General features: G+C 41.9%; 1 non-coding gene and 7 pseudogenes across 1 annotated transcript; 7 read left to right on the forward strand and 1 right to left on the reverse strand.

Moving 5' to 3' along the window:
* Positions 1-632: 632 nt before the first annotated feature.
* Positions 633-754, forward strand: LOC116365669 (uncharacterized; annotated as a pseudogene).
* A 1,585-nt stretch (positions 755-2,339) lies between these two features.
* Positions 2,340-2,458, forward strand: LOC116365667 (uncharacterized; annotated as a pseudogene).
* Positions 2,459-3,357: 899 nt separating this feature from the next.
* Positions 3,358-3,475, forward strand: LOC116365649 (uncharacterized; annotated as a pseudogene).
* A 243-nt stretch (positions 3,476-3,718) lies between these two features.
* LOC116365656 (uncharacterized) lies at positions 3,719-3,837 on the forward strand (annotated as a pseudogene).
* Positions 3,838-4,241: 404 nt separating this feature from the next.
* On the forward strand, positions 4,242-4,360 carry LOC116365645 (uncharacterized; annotated as a pseudogene).
* Positions 4,361-4,601: 241 nt separating this feature from the next.
* On the forward strand, positions 4,602-4,710 carry LOC116365670 (uncharacterized; annotated as a pseudogene).
* Positions 4,711-5,465: 755 nt separating this feature from the next.
* On the forward strand, positions 5,466-5,584 carry LOC116365634 (uncharacterized; annotated as a pseudogene).
* Positions 5,585-6,908: 1,324 nt separating this feature from the next.
* trnai-aau (transfer RNA isoleucine (anticodon AAU)) lies at positions 6,909-6,982 on the reverse strand. Its single transcript has one exon. It is a non-coding gene; the product is annotated as a tRNA-Ile (tRNA).
* Positions 6,983-13,497: the final 6,515 nt, after the last annotated feature.

Below are 13,497 nucleotides of genomic sequence, written 5' to 3' on the forward strand. Positions count from 1 at the left end.
TGCTTATCTAATGAGTTGTTTGCAACAATGCAAAAGCTGTTATCAGACTCACTTTCACTTAACATAGTGCACCAAGAGATAGTTTCTCGCTTACGACCAGGCCCGACTGTGCTACAAATTATGGCTACAGTATATGCAATTTCTTCCACTTTTGAGTGAAACAAAGATGCTTATCTAAGTGGTGAAAATGCAACAGCTGTTAATCAGACTCACTTTCACTTTACATAGTGCACCAAGAGATAGTTTGCTCTCGCTTATGACCGACACACCGGCCTGAGTACGCCTTGACATCTCGTCTGATCTCGGAAAGCTAAAGCAGGGTCGGGCATGCTTATTACTTGGTTGGGAAGACCGCCTAGGAATACCAGGTGGCTGTAGCATTTTTGTCAAACTCTTTGTCCGTTTTTTTTTCCTTCCCACAAGGCTGAAATATGTGCCCTTGCTTTGAAATAAGTAAGCAGGTTAGTTGTATTTCATCCAACAATCTGTGCCTACCAAATTATGGCACAGTATATGCAATTTCTTCCACTTTTTGAGTGACACAAAGATGCTTATCTAAAGTGGTGAAAATGCAACAGCTGTTAATCAGACTCACTTTCACTTTACATAGTGCACCAAGATATTACTTTCTCGCTTACTGACCACACCGGCCTGAGTACGCCTGATCTCGTCTTGATCTCCGAAACTAAGTAGGGTCGGGCCATGGTTAGTACTTGGATGGGAGACCGCCTGGGAATACCAGGTGCTGTAAGCTTTCTTGTCAACTCTTTGTCCGTTTTTTCCCACAAGGCTGAAATATGTGCCCTCGCTTTGAAATAACTAAGCACGGTAGTTTGTATTTCATCCAACAATCTGTGCTACAAATTATGGCTACAGTATATGCAAATTCTTCCACTTTTTGAGTGACAAAAGATGCTTCTCTAATGGTGAAAATGCAACAGCTGTTAATCAGACTCACTTTCACTTACATAGTGCACCAAGAGATAGTTTCTCGCTTACGACCAGGCCCGACTGTGCTACAAATTATGGCTACAATAATGCAATTTCTTCCACTTTTTTGAGTGACACAAAGATGCTTATCTAAGTGGTGAAAATGCAACAGCTGTTAATCAGACTCACTTTACACTTTACATAGTGCACCAAGATATAATTTCTCGCTTACGACCAAACCGGCCTGAGCATGCCCCTTTTTCGGATTGAGGAAGTGGTTTGGAGGAGTTGGTTGATGATTGAGGCCCACAAACAAGCTATGGATAGTTTCCTTGAAGCCAAGCAAAGCATGAAGTACGAACAACAACTAATGCCGAAACCTAGGATCGGAACACGGACCTTTAGATCTTCAGTCTAACACTCTCCCAACTTAATCATTTCGGGAAGCCACTAAAATAACGTAGTGGCACCCTTGACGATGCACACGCATTTTGACACTCAGAATGTACCTTATGGCCAGTACAGGGATCAAACACATCACCTTGGAGTTATTAGCACCACTTTCTAACAACTGATCTAACCAGGCCACTGGCTATTGGAGCACAGTTTTGAGATGCACCGAGCCTCTGCAAGTGCTGGCTCGTAAACTAACAAGTCCACCAACAGCATAGCCTGACAAGACTGTACACTCTTGGATGCTCCTTGTAGCCAACCCTACCGGCTGGGGAATTAGCTCAAATGGTAGAGTGCTTGCTTAGCATAGAGAGGTAGTGGGATCGATTCCTGCATTCTCCAAAAACATATTATTTTTGTGGATCCAAGCAAGCTCCAGTTCACACTTCATGCAGCATTGTCTTATGACAACCTACTGTCAATTAACAATGACAAGTAACTTTCCTGTAACACTGATTCAAAATGTCAATGAAAAAGCAAGACATTACTTACTTTCAGAGGAGCATCGTAGCACACACCATTGAGGACCACAACAAAGCTTTGGATAGTTTCCTTGAAGCCAGAGCATAAGAAAGTACAAATACAAATTCCCGAAAGCAGGGATCAAATTTTGTTAATTCACTAAACTTAATTCTGTGGCAACGTTGACAATTCAAATGCATGTGACTCCAATCTAACACTCGGGCCAGTACGGGGATTGACCCATGCCTTGGGAATACCAGGTGCTGTAAGATTTTTGTCAACTCTTTGTCTGTTTACCACAAGGCTGAAATATGTGCCCTCGCTTTGAAATAAGTAAGCAAGGTTAGTTTGTATTTCATCCAACAATCTGTGCTACAAATTATGGCTACAGTATATGCAATTTCTTCCACTTTTTGAGTGACAAAAGATGCATATTGGAAATGCACAGCTGTCAGACTCTTTCACTTTACATAGTGCCCAAGAATTAATTTCTCGCTTACGACCACACCGGCCTGAGTACGCCTGATCTCATCTGAGCTTGGAAGCTAAGCAGGGTAGGGCCTGGTTAGTACTTGGATGGGAGCTAGCCTGGTAATACCAGGTGCTGTAAGCTTTTTGTCAACTCTTTGTCCGTTTTTTCCCACAAGGCTGAATATGTGCCCTCGCTTTGAAATAAGTAAGCAAGGTAGTTTGTATTTCATCCAACAATCTGTGCTACAAATTATGGCTACAGTATATGCAATTTTCTTCCACTTTTTGAGTGACACAAACATGCTTATCTAAATGGTGAAAATGCAACAGCTGTTAATTTGACTCACTTTCATTTACATAGTGCACCGAGACATAGATGGCGACTGGCCCAACTGTGCTACAGTTATGGCTACATTTCTATGCAATTTCTTCCAAAGATTTGAGTGACACAAAGATGCTTATCGGTGTGAAAATGCAACAGAATCAGACTCACTTTATCTACATAGTGCACCAAGAGATAGTTTCTCGCATACGACCACACCGGCCTGAGTACGCCTGATCTCGTCTTTTCTCAAAGCTAAGCAGGGTCGGGCCTGGTTAGTACTTGGATGGGAGACCTCCTGGGAATACCAGGTGCTGTAGCTTTTTGTCAACTCTTTGTCCGTTTTTTCCCACAAGGCTGAAATATGTGCCCTTGCTTTGAAATAACTAAGCAAGGTTAGTTTGTATTTCATCCAACAATCTGTGCTAACAAATTTGGCTACAGTATATGCAATTTCTTCCACTTTTTGAGTGACACAAAGATGCTTATCTATAATGTGTGAAAATGCAACAGCTGTTAATCAGACTCACTTTCACTTTACATAGGCACAAGAGATAGTTTCTACGCTTACGACCAGGGTGACAAATTATGGCTACAGTATATGCAATTTCTTCCACTTTTTGAGTGACACAAAGATGCTTATCTAAATGGTGAAAATGCAACAGCTGTTAATCAGACTCACTTTCACTTTACATAGTGCACCAATATATTAATTTCTTGCTCACGACCACACCGGCCTGAGTACGCCTGATCTCGTCTGATCTCGGAAGCTAACAGGGTCGGGCCTGGTTAGTACTTGGATGGGAGACCGCCTGGGAATACCAGGTGCTGTAAGCTTTTTGTCAACTCTTTGTCTGTTTTTTCCCAAAAGGCTGAAATATGTGCCCTCGCTTTGAAATAAGTAAGCAAGGGTTAGTTTGTATTTCATCCAACAATCTGTGCTACAAATTATGGCTACAGTATATGCAATTTCTTCCACTTTTTGAGAGACACAAAGATGCTTATCTAAATGGTGAAAATGCAACAGCTGTTAATCAGACTCACTTTCACTTTACATAGTGCACCAAGAGATAGTATCTAGCTTAAGACCACACCGGCCTGAGTACGCCTGATCTCGTCTGATCTCGGAAGCTAAGTAGGGTCGGGCCTGTTTAGTACTTGGATGGGTGACCGCCTGGGAATACCAGGTGCTGCAAGCTTTTTGTCAACTCTTTGTCCGTTTTTTCCCACAAGGCTGAAATATGTGCCCTTGCTTTGAAATAACTAAGCAAGGTTAGTTTGTATTTCATCCAACAATCTGTGCTACAAATTATGGCTACAGTATATGCAATTTCTTCCACTTTTTGAGTGACACAAAGATGCTTATCTAAAATGGTGAAAATGCAACAGCTGTTAATCAGACTCACTTTCACTTTACATAGTGCACCAAGAGATAGTTTCTCGCTTACGACCAGGCCCGACTGTGCTACAAATTATGGCTACAGTATATGCAATTTCTTCCACTTTTTGAGTGACACAAAGATGCTTATCTAAATGGTGAAAATGCAACAGCTGTTAATCAGACTCACTTTCACTTACATAGTGCACCAAGAGAAAGTTTCTAGCTTACGACCACACCGGCCTGAGTACGCCTGATCTCGTCTCATCTCGGAAGCTAAGCAGGGTCGGGCCTGGTTAGTACTTGGATGGGAGACCGCCTGGGAATACCAGGTGCTGTAAGCTTTTTGTCAACTCTTTGTCCGTTTTTTCCCACAAGGCTGAAATATGTGCCCTCGCTTTGAAATTAGTAAGCGAGGTTAGTTTGTATTTCATCCAACAATCTGTGCTACAAATTATGGCTACAGTATATGCAATTTCTTCCACTTTTGAGTGACACAAAGATGCTTATCTAAATGGTGAAAATGCAACAGCTGTTAATCAGACTCACTTTCACTTTACATAGTGCACCAAGAGATAGTTTCTCGCTTACGACTACACCTGCCTGAGTACGTCTGATCTCGGAAGCTAAGTAGGGTCGGGCCTGTTTAGTACTTGGATGGGTGACCGCCTGGGAATACCAGGTGCTGTAAGCTTTTTGTCAACTCTTTGTCCGTTTTTTCCCACAAGGCTGAAATATGTGCCCTCGCTTTGAAATAAGTAAGCAAGGTTAGTTTGTATTTCATCCAACAATCTGTGCTACAAATTATGGCTACAGTATATGCAATTTCTTCCACTTTTTGAGTGACAAAAAGATGCTTATCTAAATGGTGAAAATGCAACAGCTGTTAATCAGACTCACTTTCACTTAACATAGTGCACCAAGAGATAGTTTCTCGCTTACGACCAGGCCCGACTGTGCTACAAATTATGGCTACAGTATATGCAATTTCTTCCACTTTTTGAGTGAAACAAAGATGCTTATCTAAGTGGTGAAAATGCAACAGCTGTTAATCAGACTCACTTTCACTTTACATAGTGCACCAAGAGATAGTTTCTCGCTTACAACCACACCGGCCTGAGTACGTCTGATCTCGGATGCTAAGCAGGGTCGGGCCTGGTTAGTACTTGGATGGGAGACAGCCTGCGAATACCAGGTGCTGTAAGCTTTTTGTCAACTCTTTGTCCGTTTTTTCCCACAAGGCTGAAATATGTGCCCTTGCTTTGAAATAAGTAAGCAAGGTTAGTTTGTATTTCATCCAACAATCTGTGCTACAAATTATGGCTACAGTATATGCAATTTCTTCCACTTTTTGAGTGACACAAAGATGCTTATCTAAGTGGTGAAAATGCAACAGCTGTTAATCAGACTCACTTTCACTTTACATAGTGCACCAAGAGATAGTTTCTCGCATACGACCACACCGGCCTGAGTACGCCTGATCTCGTCTGATCTCGGAAGCTAAGTAGGGTCGGGCCTGGTTAGTACTTGGATGGGTGACCTCCTGGGAATACCAGGTGCTGTAAGCTTTTTGTCAACTCTTTGTCCGTTTTTTCCCACAAGGCTGAAATATGTGCCCTTGCTTTGAAATAACTAAGCAAGGTTAGTTTGTATTTCATCCAACAATCTGTGCTACAAATTATGGCTACAGTATATGCAAATTCTTCCACTTTTTGAGTGACAAAAAGATGCTTATCTAAATGGTGAAAATGCAACAGCTGTTAATCAGACTCACTTTCACTTAACATAGTGCACCAAGAGATAGTTTCTCGCTTACGACCAGGCCCGACTGTGCTACAAATTATGGCTACAATATATGCAATTTCTTCCACTTTTTGAGTGACACAAAGATGCTTATCTAAGTGGTGAAAATGCAACAGCTGTTAATCAGACTCACTTTCACTTTACATAGTGCACCAAGAGATAGTTTCTCGCTTACGACCAAACCGGCCTGAGCATGCCCCTTTTTCGGATTGAGGAAGTGTTTGGAGGAAGTTGGTTGATTGATTGAGGCCCACAAACAAAGCTATGGATAGTTTCCTTGAAGCCAAAGCAAAGCATGAAGTACGAACAACAACTAATGCCGAAACCTAGGATCGGAACACGGACCTTTAGATCTTCAGTCTAACACTCTCCCAACTTAATCATTTCGGGAAGCCACTAAATAAACGTAGTGGCACCCTTGACGATGCACACACATTTTGACACTCAGAATGTACCTTATGGCCAGTACAGGGATCAAACACATCACCTTGGAGTTATTAGCACCACTTTCTAACCAACTGATCTAACCAGGCACTGGCTATTGGAGCACAGTTTTTGAGATGCACCGAGCCTCTGCAAGTGCTGGCTCGTAAACTAACAAGTCCACCAACAGCATAGCCTGACAAGACTGTACACTCTTGGATGCTCCTTGTAGCCAACCCTACCGGCTGGGGAATTAGCTCAAATGGTAGAGTGCTTGCTTAGCATGCGAGAGGTAGTGGGATCGATTCCTGCATTCTCCAAAAACATATTATTTTTGTGGATCCAAGCAAGCTCCAGTTCACACTTCATGCAGCATTGTCTTATGACAACCTACTGTCAATTAACAATGACAAGTAACTTTCCTGTAACACTGATGTCAAATGTCAGATGAAAAAGCAAGACATTACTTACTTTCAGAGGAGCAGCGTAGCACACACCATTGAGGACCACAAACAAAGCTTTGGATAGTTTCCTTGAAGCCAGAGCATAAAGAAAGTACAAATACAAATTCCCGAAAGCAGGGATCAAATTTTGTTAATTCACTAAACTTAATTCTGTGGCAACGTTGACAATTCAAATGCATGTGACTCACAATTTTGACACTCATAGCCAGTACGGGGATTGAACCCATGACCTTGGCGTTATTAGCACCACACTCTAACCAACTGAGCTAACCAGCCACTGCCTACAACAATTGTTGAGATGCACCGAGCCTCTGCAAGTTCTAGAGCGCAAACTAACAAGTCCACCAACAGCATAGCCTGACATACCTTATGGGAACATTTTGACATTTCGTGTATGGTTAGTGAGAAAGTCCATATTGGAAATGTACGGTCCCTTACTAGACGTCCGAAAATGTTTGTAAAATTCGCGGTCGGTGTCGGGCCGTGCGGTAGGGCTGGACCTACCGGGAAGTCATCAAATGAACTTTGTCGGACATTCGTTTTCCGTTTTATAAAATAATCAAATTTTTGTCATTTTTCCGCTGTCCCGGAAAATCCCACAAGAGGGCATAAGCAATCTTATTGCTATTGGACAAAACATCATGAATCACGACGGGGCCTTATCTCGAAAAAGGAAAATATTTCAAAGCCGAAACTCGGTGAGCGTAGGTTTGGCATAATGGGCAGTTGGCCCCGAACAAGATGGCGTCTAGGCCTCAAAGGTTTTTGAGTTATGGCCATTTCTCTGGGATTAAAGGTCCAAAATGAAAATAGAGAAAGGAGCCCCCGGTGTCAATAAAAAAAGAACCAGCCATTTATCTATCGTCATTTAAGAGAAATCGTACAATGACAGATTGGTGATGTTCAAAGATAGGTGTTTTTTTTCAACAGTTACAGATCCAGTTACAGGGTGTTCATACGAATCTTTTTAAAGTGTGCTGCGGAGCTCTGCGAGATTTCTGTGATTTTCTAGGATTTTCTGAAATAACACACACTCACTAAACCCTCCGTAAATAACTCAGTACTTAACGTAAAGACTTAAAACTCTGTAAAGGCATACCCCAATCAGGATATGAGTTTATTTATAGCTTCCTGTGCCAACCGGAAGTGCCTTAAATGGTGTCACAGTGGCAGTTTCCAAGGGTGAAAAAGGTCAGATCTTTTCAAAACTTCATATGTGTGATTAGGCAACCCCCATAAACTGTAAGTCAGTCATTTCTCCCAATAGATGTCAAAGAAAAGCTCTCACACACACACACAGCAAGGATGGAGTGAAAAAGTGCGGTGCTTAAAGACACAGAGAGCAGGCAATGGCATTACCATAATCTCTAGGCCGTGCCGAGTTCAATGAGATATCCCGCTTGACCGTAGCTCGCTCGGTCTAAGCGCAGCAACCATTAGAAAAGTAAGCCCAAAATGAAGCCTGCACCACAACATCATTTGCTTTTGGGTGACAGCGGCGGAACCGTTAGGTTTAGAAGGACAATTCAACCACAGGAATGTTCCTAAGGTCCTCCCGATCTTTGCAAGGCTAACCTTGACCGTGTGGCATTAACCCTTAACAGTAAAACAGGGTTTTTTGATCTCACAGATTACAATGACTTCTCTCCCCATAGGAATACATTGCCTGCACCCCTAATTTCAACCTCAGGCCTATGTGGGTTATGAATGCCTTATGAACCTGTCTTAGATAACAGTCCATCAGGCCACTATGAGGTCTACCTGTGTCGATTCTAAGCTTCCTGGAGCAACCGGAAGTGGTTAAAATCACCCTAAAAGTGTATACCCATACCCTGCCTGCAGTTTGATAGACATAGTGCATTCAACCCTGTGTAAATCAGTCAATTCTTAACGTAAGGACTTAAAACTCAGGATTCTGTAAAAGCATACCCCATTGAGGATATGTGTTGATGTATAGCTTCCTGTGCCAACCGGAAGTGCCATAATTGGTGTCTCAGGGGCTGTTTCGAGGGGTTAAAAAAGTCTGATCTTTCCAAAACTTCATATGTGTGATTAGGCAACCCCCATGAACTGTAAATCAGTCCTTTTTCCCATAAAATTTCAAAGGAAAAATAAATCACCCTAGAAAACACCACTTGGATGGAGGGACGTATTGGGGTGCGTAGAGACAGACAGTGACTGCAATAGTTAGCTTTGTTCGAGCTAAAAAAGAACCGTCAGACCTAGAGTTCCGAAACTTTAGAATCCTGTTCTAGACCTCCGGTCAATAGTGCGTGGTGAGTTACGTGGCTCTAGAAGGTTCTCGGACCGAGAAACAGCCTCGTACATTTGCAATGACTTCAATTCATTTTGACCGTTACGAAAATGACGACATTTAGAAAAGTCTCAGAAACGCAAGACTAGGTGCATTGCGACCGTCTCGTTCCATAGAGACGGACCCCAACGTTTCGGTCCGATAGCTCATTCAAGGACCCCGTAGCAAATCATGGAAAAAAAGTGGATTTTCAGCACCAATTAGGGTTTTGCTCGGACACCAAATGACCGATCGAGCCGAAACTTGGGATTCGGGGTCGCCTCAGCTAGGCCTACACATAACATAAGAAATGGACCCGCAGCTAGAACGTAACTACGTGTTTTATGTTTTTTTTATGGTTTGAACTGAAGGCGTTGTGAATTTTGGGCCAGCTCTGAAGTATGTGATAGTTGGCTACTAAACGAGTTGGAAAAAGTGGGTTTGGTGTCAGTTTGTATCAGTTTGGTGTCAGAATGATATCTAATTGACTGACGGACGGTGACTTGCTGGTGACTCTTGTCCATTTGCAATATGTTTAAACAGTGAGGTACCATCACCAAAGTGACATTCTGAAATCAACCCTAACGAGCGACTGAGATTAACCAGAATCACTGCCCAGCCATCCCGAGTTCATCGGGCCAGTCAATTTCACATTCCTGCAGGATTTTTATAGCATGACAAATTCGTGATGGTACCTGCCCATTGAACCATATTGCAAATGCCCGTACACTTGCAATATGATTCAACAGTGAAAAAACATCACAAAATGGACATGATGAAGTCAACACAATGAGCGATGGAAAGGAGCAACTATCACTGCCAGGCCATCCTGTGTTCATCAGGCCAGTCAATTTCACATTCCTGCAGGATTTTTATAGCATGACAAATTCGTGATGGTACCTGCCCATTGAACCATATTGCAAATGCCCAGTGACTTTGCAAAAGAAAGAAAACATAAACAAATGGACATAATGAATTCACCATATTTTTTGGGGGGGGTTACCAGTTGCACAACAATGCATGTACACTTGCAATATGATTCAACAGTGAAAAAACATCACAAAATGGACATGATGAAGTCAACACAATGAGTGATGGAAAGGAGCAACTATCACTGCCAGGCCATCCCGAGTTCATCTGGCCAGTCAATTTTGCATTTCTGCAGGATTTTTGAGCATGTCAAATTTCTTATGGTAAATGCCCATTGAACCATATTGCAAATGCCCGTACACTTGCAATATGATTCAACAGTGAAAAAACATCACAAAATGGACATGATGAAGTCAACACAATGAGCGATGGAAAGGAGCAACTATCATTGCCAGGCCATCCCGAGTTCATCTGGCCAGTCAATTTTGCATTTCTGCAGGATTTTTGAGCATGTCAAATTTCTTATGGTATTTGGCCTAAAAAAAAGTGACTTTTGACTTTGACTTTTGACTTCCTATGAAATCATATTGCAAATGGACAAATAATATTCCTTATGCACAAGTTTAAAAAAATTATGATAATACAATTTTACAAATGTATATTCATATAGTTCTTACACATGATGAATTGACATAAAATCGAAACAATTTCGAAAAACGGTCCAGAAAGAACTTTTTTACGAGGGTGATAAGTTTTTTAAAAAGTTCACATTTTGGACTTTTGACTTCATATGAAATCATATTGCAAATGGACAAAACATATTTCTTATGCGCATGTAAAAAAAATTAAAAATAATAATCACCCCGTAAAATAATAATAAATAATAAAATTGGACAAAAGTATGTTGATACACTTCTTATACATGTGTAATTGACACAAAAATGGAAAGAATTTTGAAAAACGGTCCAGAAAGCACTTTTTTAAGGGGTGATAATTTTGGACAAAAATATAATTTTTTCAAAATTTTGCTTTTGGATGTTGACTTGAGGTCCATTTCCAATATGAAAAACCACGGTGGAGCGCACTCACCCCCTGTTGGATTTTTGAAGTGTTACAACTGGCAATAGCCATATGACATTTGCCATCAACTTTGCACGAATAAACGTCCAATTGGGTGGTATTGACCAATGTGTATATGGTTTGTCCGGTGCCAATGACTTGCCATTCATTTTTGTCCATTTCAGGGGGGTCTTCCCTTACCTTTGATGTTCTTCGATCAGAAGACGAGGAAGGAGTTATACTTACCCAATACATCGTTTGGTTTCAAGTTGTGTGTCTCTGTATTAGCATATGCTTACAGCTTCAGCTGAAATGCACCCAAAATTACTTCTGGTCCCGCACTCTTGCGCATCAAAACGTCAAAATTACATATTATATGTCGACTAAACTGGTCAAACTAAGTGCAGAATCGAGCATTAGGATGCTTTAATCGTGTAAAACAAAGATCAGAGCTAACAGATAAACCGAAGTCAACTGGTGCTTCATGGAAAAAGTGTCCGGCGCGCGCAATAGAGTGCCTGTATTTACGCGTGACCCGAATGATTTCGCTCGCCAAAGGACGGGAGCGCGCTAGATTCTAACAAAGGACGCGTCATTTTTTCAAAATTTTGCTTTTGGATGTTGATTTGGGTTGCATTTCCAATATGAAACACCCCGGTGGAGCGCAATCGCCACCTGTTGGATTTTTGAGGTGTTACAACTGGCACTTGCCATATGGCATTTGCAATCAATTTTGCATGAATCAACGCCGATTTGGGTGGTATTGGACATCGTGTATATGGTTTGTCCAATGCCAATGATTTGCCATTAATTTTTGTCCATTTCAGGGAGGTATTCCCTTACAAGACTGGACACTCTTGGTTGCTTCTTGTGGCAATTCCAAACAGCTGGGGAATTTGAACAATTGGTTTTGTGTTTGCTTAGCATGCTATAGGTAGTGGGATCGATGCCCTCATTCCCCCAAAATATTTTTTTTTTGTGGATCCAAGAAGGTTCCAGTTCAAACTTCATGCAGCCTTGTCTTACGGCAACCTACTGTCATGTAACAATGACAAGCAACTTTCATGTAACACTGATGTCAAAATGTCAGATGAAAAAGCAAGACATTACTTACTTTCAGAGGAGCAGCGTAGCACACACCATTGAGGCCCACAAACAAAGCTGTGGATAGTTTACTTGAAGCAAGAGCATAAAGAAAGAACAAATACAAATACCCAGGATCAAACCATGGACCTTTAGATCTTGAGTCTGACACTCTCCCAACTGAGCTATTTCAGCAATTCACTAACCTTAATTACGTGGCACCCTTGACAATTACATGCATGTGACTCACAATTTTGACACTCAAAATGTACATGATAGCTAGTACGGGGATAGAACCGATGACTTTGGCTTTATTTGCACCACACTCTAACCAACTGAGCTAACCACCCACTTGCTATTGTGAACAATTGTTGAGATGCACCGAGCCTCTGCAAGTGCTGGCGCATAAACTAACAAGTCCACCAACAGCATAGCCTGACAAGACTGGACCCTCTAGGTTGCTTCTTTCGGAAAGTCCAAACGGCTGGGCAAGTAGCTCAAATGCTTTGCATGCGTGAGGTAGTGGGATTGATGCCCGCATGCTCCAAAATCACATTGTTTTATGGATCCAAGAAAACTCTAGTTCACACTTCATGCAGCCTTGTCTTACGGACACCTACTGTCATGTAACAATGACAAGCAACTTTCATGTAACACTGATGTCAAAATGTCAGATGAAAAAGCAAGACATTACTTACTTTCAGAGGAGCAGCGTAGCACACACAATTGAGGCCCACAAACAAAGCTGTGGATAGTTTCCTTGAAGCCAAAGCAAAGCATGAAGTACGAACAACAACTAATGCCGAAACCTAGGATCGGAACACGGACCTTTAGATCTTCAGTCTAACACTCTCCCAACTTAATCATTTCGGGAAGCCAATAAAATAAACCCAGTGGCACCCTTGACGATGCACACGCATGTGACTTTCAATTTTGACACTCAGAATGTACCTTATGGCCAGTACAGGGATCAAACACATCACCTTGGAGTTATTAGCACCACTTTCTAACCAACTGATCTAACCAGGCACTGGCTATTGGAGCACAGTTTTTGAGATGCACCGAGCCTCTGCAAGTGCTGGCTCGTAAACTAACAAGTCCACCAACAGCATAGCCTGACAAGACTGGACAATCTTGATTGCTCCTTGTGGCAAGTCCAAACAGCTGGGGAATTAGCTCAAATGGTACTTGCTTAGCATGCGAGAGGTAGTGGGATCGATGCCCGCATTCTCCAAAAACATTTTATTTTGTGGATCCAAGAAAGCTCCAGTTCACACTTCATGCACCCTTGTCTTACGACAACCTACTGTCATGTAACAATGACAAGCAACTTTCATGTAACACTGATGTCAAAATGTCAGATGAAAAAGCAAGACTTTCAGAGGAGCAGCGTAGCACACACCATTGAGGACCACAAACAAAGTTGTGGATAGTTTCCTTGAAGCCAGAGCATAAAGAAAGAACAAATACAGATTGTTGGATGAAA

The sequence above is a fragment of the Oncorhynchus kisutch genome, unplaced genomic scaffold (assembly GCF_002021735.2).
Source record: "Oncorhynchus kisutch isolate 150728-3 unplaced genomic scaffold, Okis_V2 scaffold1274, whole genome shotgun sequence".
Classification (NCBI taxonomy): Eukaryota; Metazoa; Chordata; class Actinopteri; order Salmoniformes; family Salmonidae; genus Oncorhynchus; species Oncorhynchus kisutch.